Source organism: Arachis duranensis, chromosome 2, assembly GCF_000817695.3.
Source record: "Arachis duranensis cultivar V14167 chromosome 2, aradu.V14167.gnm2.J7QH, whole genome shotgun sequence".
Classification (NCBI taxonomy): domain Eukaryota; kingdom Viridiplantae; phylum Streptophyta; class Magnoliopsida; order Fabales; family Fabaceae; genus Arachis; species Arachis duranensis.
The window spans coordinates 44,383,605-44,390,591 of record NC_029773.3 but is presented as its reverse complement, the minus strand read 5'-3'; the positions used below and the strand labels follow the sequence as shown (position 1 = coordinate 44,390,591).

Sequence of the window (6,987 nt, the reverse complement as noted above, 5' to 3'; positions counted from 1 at the left end):
CACAAAATGATAGCAAAAGCACTACAACAAATTTTTATGGGCTAGTTACAACAAATGCATTAACTAAGTCCGTCAAAATGGAAAAAATCAATATTCTTTTGCTTAGTTACAACAAAAAGAGGCCAACAACACCAAGTGCACCTCAAATAACAAGAAATACACCGTAGTACAAACCAAATAAACCAAAACTATTAAAAAAGGAATTTAAGTAATACTTACACATTAATAGTTTCTTCTTCTACATCTTCCTCTCCGAGTGATGTTGCAATAGTTTGTTGAGTTTGGGGAAGGCTTGAAGCAGGAGTAAATACTAGAAGTGGGACTCTAAAGAAAAGAAAAATGAAAAAGTTAATATGGCGTAAACATTCAGGTACAAATGGTTAACTCAACGAAATAGAATATTAAAAGTGAGTTGAAAAATTCACATGCCCAGTGGTTCTGATTGAGAATGAGTTTGTTTTGGAAGAACAATGATTTGTCCTTTAGGATTATCATTTATTATTCCTTTCTGAACAGGAACTGGTTTATTTAATGATTCCTTTTGTTCTATGAACCTAAAATACACTGAAATCACATCACAACTACACCACAAGCATTCAATAAAAACACAATTTTCATTGCATAAGAACTAACATAGTTACAGTTTTTTCTTTTTTTTTTACTTTTGCTTTTTTTTCTTGCATACAATTTCAAAGGGATTTTTTTCTAAAAAAATATATGAAATCAGAAGCAGAATATGGTAGTGCAAGAATGAAAGAAATAGTAAGAGAAAAAATTACATTTTATCAATTGGTTGATTTACACTGCTCTGATTGCTTATGTGTGTTAGAAAAACATCATTTTTACTTGCCAAATTTACATGTGGTATTCTAAGGACAAAATAAATATTATTCAGTAAAAATATAGTAAATATATCAGGTTTAAAGAAAATTTAGCAATGAAAGAACTTCAGACAATGAATCTTACGTTGGTGAAGGATCATAGTGAGCTTTTGTAGAGTGAAGTCCAGTTTCTAGAATATTAGTGATTTTTTGCAACATCCTCAAAAAGTAATCAATCATCAAGCAAATAAAACACGGTAAAATTGCTAAAATACACCAAAAGACAAGCATAGCATTTTACAATGAGAGTTTCTGAATCTTACTCATTATTGGATTCAGTTTCTTTTTGTGAGGATGAGTCCTCAACAACTTGTTTCCTTTTTTTGAATTCAGTCATGCAAAAGTGAACAATCCTCACGTAAATGAACACAATAAAGATAGCATTACAATGATAGTTTTGGAATCTTACTCATTCTCAAATTTGGTTTCTTTTTCGGAAGATGAATCCTCAATAATTTGTTTTCTTTTTTTTGGATTGCATCCTGGAAAAGCAAACAATCATCAGGCAAATAAACACAATAAAATTGATAAAATAACCGAAAAATAATACTTATTTTTTTGCAGGCTTGTGAAATTTTTTCTTAAATATTTGTTTTCTTAATTCCTAACTTTTTTCATTTCTGACAATACATTAAAAAATTTTGTTAATAAATAAACTTTTGACGAAAAAGCAAAAATAGTATTTTCAATTATAATTTCTAAATCTTACACATTATCAGATTCACTTTCTTTTTTTGGAAGATGAATCCTTAGTAACATGCTTTTTTTTCCTGGACTCCATCCTGAAAAAGAAAACAATCATCAGGCAAGAAAATATAATAAAATGATAAAAAATACATAGAAAAAGAATACTTACTTCTTTGCCATTCTTTTAGGTTGTTTTCTTCTTTTTGGTGTCTCCTTCGAGTCATCTTCAAAACTGGACTCGGATTCAACAAGACTTTCACTTTTTGAGGAAATAGTCTTCTTCTTCTTTTCCTTCTTTCCTTCATTTTTTCCCTTCTTTTTCCCTTCTTTTAGTTGTGCCATTTTCACAATTCCTTAAAATAGAAAAACATTTGTTTACACAGTATATTTATAAGAAATACACTAAAAATAAAGAAAAAATTCTGTTGAGTTACTATCTCATCCTTGATCTCAGCATTTATTCTTTGTACCAGCAACTCTTTGGTCCAATGTTGGACTTACGGTGGTCCAGAAATTTCATCCAACGGGTTATATTTGTATGTCGATTCGTGAAAATATATAATCATTAGAGCATAGAGACAACCATTAGCACTATATTTCTTTTTCAATATGTACTCTTTAATGCCCTTTATTAGGAAGTTGAGCACATGACCATCCCAATTCTGTTGACGTATTGCGTCCATGTGAAAAATGGGCAGCATGTGAATCGAAGAAATTTTGTTTAGTGTTGTCAGTAACAAAAAGGACAATTGAATACATAGGATAAATGTCCTCTTGAATTTCATCCGATTTTCCTCCTCATCGACATTCATCTCTATCATAGAGGTATTGCGACAAGGTCTTGCTTCGGAAGCTTCTAACAACTTTCTTATTCTCCTCACTAAGTTCTTGAATGTTAATTTTTTTTAGATAGTGTAGGCCTGCAAAAGCAGCAAGAAATCATTCAATGACACAGAAATAATTTGATAATACACTGAAATTTGATTCACATAATATATTAGGAAATTGATTTTTACCAGCTATACTCAAGCCAAGGGCAGCTGCTATATTTTCTTGGGTGATGTTGATTATACTATATCATGTGGCCAGTCTGTTAGGAGACAAATAAAATGAATATGCCAATTATTTCAATAACTTATATGGCACATTAATTGGAGGGATATGTATCAAACCACCAAATTTTAGTTCTCAAACAATTGCTTTCTTGTCCTCGCTCATGTTTTGAAATTTATTATGAATTGATCTTGTGGAGCATCTCAAAGCATGAATTTTCTGTAAATAAATAAGAATCATGTAAATAAACTATATTTAAACAAAATAAATTGAGTTGTTCAAACATATATATGCTTACATTATATTTTGGTGCTATCTTTGATGCCATTTTTTCTGTAAGATATAGAAAAAAGGTTAATTCACCGAAAGACAAACCAAATACACCGAAATACAAATCAAATACGTTGCTATTGTATGTTTATTGATTACATCATATAATGTGAGATAAAAAAGCCATGCAACTGAATCAAACATGCATAAAATGATACCAGAAGCAATATAATAAAATTCTATGGTTTGTTATAATAAATTGATGAACAAATTTTTTGATAAATGGATAAAAATAGGAGTAAATGTCCTGTCTGGTCCCTAACTATTTGTCTGATGGACTTTCCACCCCCTAAAAAATTTAAATACCAAAATCGGTCCCCATCTACTTTGATATATGTACATTTCAGTCCCTGCAACCGATTCTGAGCAAGTCACTTGCTGATGTGTCAGTAACTTGTCCACGTGGGTTTCTCTCCTTCATAATTGGGACAAATTGCCCCCTGTACCTTTGTTGAAACTGGCATGGACGCATGCTGTGAGAATCGCAGTGAAAGTTAAATGATCCAGCTTGGCTTTCCCTTCCATCTCCATTTGATTGAAGAGCTCAATGGCTTCATCACAATACCCGTGATTGGCATAAAAAAAATGATAGAATTCCAAGTAACTGTATTCTTCTCTGGCATAATACCAAAAAGTGTTCTAGCTTCAGAGATGAAGCCACATTTTGCATACATGTCAACAAGAGCACTCCTCACATATATATCTTCCTCTACCCTAATTGCCACAGCGTAGCCATGAATCTCCTTCTGAATCCTCATTCTTTCGACAGTGGCACATGCAGGGATAAGGGTGATAATAGTAAACTATTCCAAGTCACTAGATTTGGATTCACAGCCATCAATCTCATCCTCTCCACCAAACTCCAAGCATCACCCGCAAGCCCAACTTGGGAGTACCCAGCAACAAGTGCGTTCAAAGCCACCAAATCCTTAACCTCCATTCCATCAAAACACCTTGCGCGCGTCCCCAACTCTCAAGCACTTCGAGTACATTACAATCAACGAGCTAGACACAAAAGGGTCAACCTCAAAACAACACTTCAGAATCAACCCATGTATCTTCTGACCCGTGATTTGGTCCCCGACATGGCCGCAAGCATTTGGCGTCGTTGGATTGGGATTGGGTGTTTGGGTTGCCAGCATATCTGAGAACATGACAATGGCGTCGTGGTGGAAACTGCAGCGAGCACAGGTTCCGATGAAGGAAATCCACCGGCGCACATTTGTTTTCGGAATTTTATCGAACAGTGTTCGCGCATGGGAGAGTTGGCCGCAGCAAGCATATAAGGAAACTAAGTTGGAAGCGACAAGGTTGAAGCAAGCGATGCCATTGGTGATTAAGTGGGCGTGGAGCTTCTTGCCATGGTGCAACGCTCGATCACGAGCATAGGTTTGGATGAGTTGGGCATAGAATAAGGGATCTAATTGGAAGGAGCGGTGGATGATGGTGTTTATTATGGCAACGTTTCAACAAAGGTACAGGGGGCGATTTGTCCCAATTATAAAAGGGAAAAATCCACGTGAACAAGTTACTGACACATCAGCAAGTGACCTACTTGGAACCGATTGTAGGGATTGGAACGTACATATATCGAAGTAGATAGGGACCGATTTGGGTATTTAGATTTTTTAGGGGGTGGAAAGTCCATCGAGCAAATAGTTAGGGACCGAAAAGGACATTTACTCTAAAAATAGTTATAAATCACTCAAATATGTACATAATAACATCAGAAGCACAAGAATAATATTCTGTTGTCTAATTACAGTATAAAGAGTACAATACCACCAAGTATACCTAAATTATGATGAAATACAAAAAGACATGCCAAATACACTGAAAGACAAACCAAATAGACCAAAACACAAACATGAATACAATTATACCAAAAACACTATAAACAATCATTTCAAAACATGTAAAACTCAAACATGAATAAAACACATTCAAATTCCCCAAACACATGCAAATATAGGTTAATATATACGAAAAATACTACGTTACATTTTTACACTGATCTAACACAGTTATCACCAAATGAAGCGTATAATGAGAATAGTAATGTAAGAACAAAAAATAAACTACAGTATTACTACGTAGTGTTTTGCTATCAAAATGAGAAAGAGAAAAGTGAAAAAACTACAAGATTAGTGAATATTACCTTTAATAACTTTTGTCTTTTCTTTGTGTGTTTGTTGGTAAGATTTTGGCTTCATCTTTGAAATTTCTTTGACTTTTCACGACGATTTTGAGAGGTTTTGATCGTTGTTTAAATTTTGAGTGTTATGGTTTTGATCGAGGAAGAAGAATCGTTTTTCATAATGACATTCACGCTATTCGATAGTCTTGGAAGTGCGTGTTTTCACACACTCTAATTTGAGAATTGTTTTTGTTGGATTTAGGCAACTTGTTTAAATTTATTTGTCAAAAAAATTTATATGTGTAGGAGGTGTGATATTTTTAAGAGAAAAGGACAAATAGGTTCTTGACCTTTTTTTCACGGACATTTTCGCCCTCAAGGATTGAAAAATACATTCATGTCCTTGACCCCTCCAAAATGTGGACAAATTTATCCCTCAGTTGAAGTGACTCCGTTGGACCCAATGGAAAAGCCTGACGTGGCTACCGTAGGGTTAACCTGGCCGTTATGGGAGCATATGTGGCATGTAGCTTTTGAAAATAGGATATATTAGTCCTTCGACACCAAAACGACGCTGCTTCACGAAGGACCCTCCAGACACACTTTAACCCCTTATGCAATACCCATAACACCCATTTAACATGCTCCCTCAAAGTTTCATAAATCTGCAACTGCAAAATCGTGAAACATGAGGGAAGACCACATCTTCAAGCTTCATTATCTCCTCAATCAGCAAAGAAGATCAATTACAAGTTATTTAAGCAACAAAATAACAATGGCACACTAATGAATCATGTATTTCAATAAAATGTAATACTAGAATCTAACAGTAACTACATTCATTATAGCTCCCAAAAAAACCAAAGCCTAAAAAATGAAGAGCAAGTGATTCTAAACCTGCTCTATATCCCTCTCAACAGGACCAGCTTTCTGAGGATTAGCCATTCAAGTTGCAATAACATGTGCTTCCAAGGAATGAATCCAATACCCATTTGAACAACGCCTCAAATAAAAACAAACAACACCGTAAACTAACCTCAAGTCTATTCCCATGAAAAACTCCAATTCAATTCACCTCAGCACTTCCAAACCTTCAAGCAAACAAAACAAAAACCCACAAATTTTCCTTTTCTTTCTCGTTTGGCGAAACGGGTGCAGTGCTCGAAATGCAGAACAAAACGACGGCATAACAAAAATCAGAGCCAGCAGCATTGCAAGGAATCCTCGGGGTTCCTCGATGACCGAGCCATTTCTCGAGGATTACGATAGGGGGCGGAGAGACTAGGAGCTTGTTGAGAAGTACGAGGAGGAAAGCTCTAGTTTCCGAGAAGGAGAGGAAGGTAGAGATTGTGATGTGTGCTTTAACGACGATGTTGCGGAGGACGATGAGACGGAGAGCCTGTCGAGGGCAGATGTGTCGATGCGGTCATGGGTGAGGTTGGCGGCGATGGCAGAGATGGTAGAGGAGAAGGAGGAGCCCTTGCCGCCGAGTTTAACGGTATAGAGCTCAACCATCAATGGTGGAGGGTGAAACTAGTTGAGACTTGAGGCAACGGAAGCAAGGTTTTTCACCATAGCCTAGTCAATTTTCTAACTTAGATATGAGTGTTATGGGTATTGTATAAGGAGATTAAAGTATGTCTAGAGAGTTCTTGGTGAAGCGGCGTCGTTTTGGTGTTGGAAGACTAATATGTCCTTGGTGAAACGACGTCGTTTTGGTGTCGGAGGACTAACATGTCCTATTTTTAAAATTTACATACCACGTGGGCTCCCATAAAGGCCAGGTTAACGCCACGGGAGCTACATCAAACTTTTTCGTAAGGTCTAACAGAATAATTTTATTGAAAAGATAAATTTATCTATATTTTAAAAGAATCACAGACATAAATATATTTTTTA

At 35.5% G+C, this 6,987-nt stretch overlaps 1 pseudogene; it reads right to left on the bottom strand.

The window, feature by feature from the left end:
- Window positions 1-3,705: 3,705 nt before the first annotated feature.
- Window positions 3,706-6,033, bottom strand: LOC107474324 (pentatricopeptide repeat-containing protein At5g59600-like; annotated as a pseudogene).
- Between the last annotated feature and the right edge of the window lie 954 nt (window positions 6,034-6,987).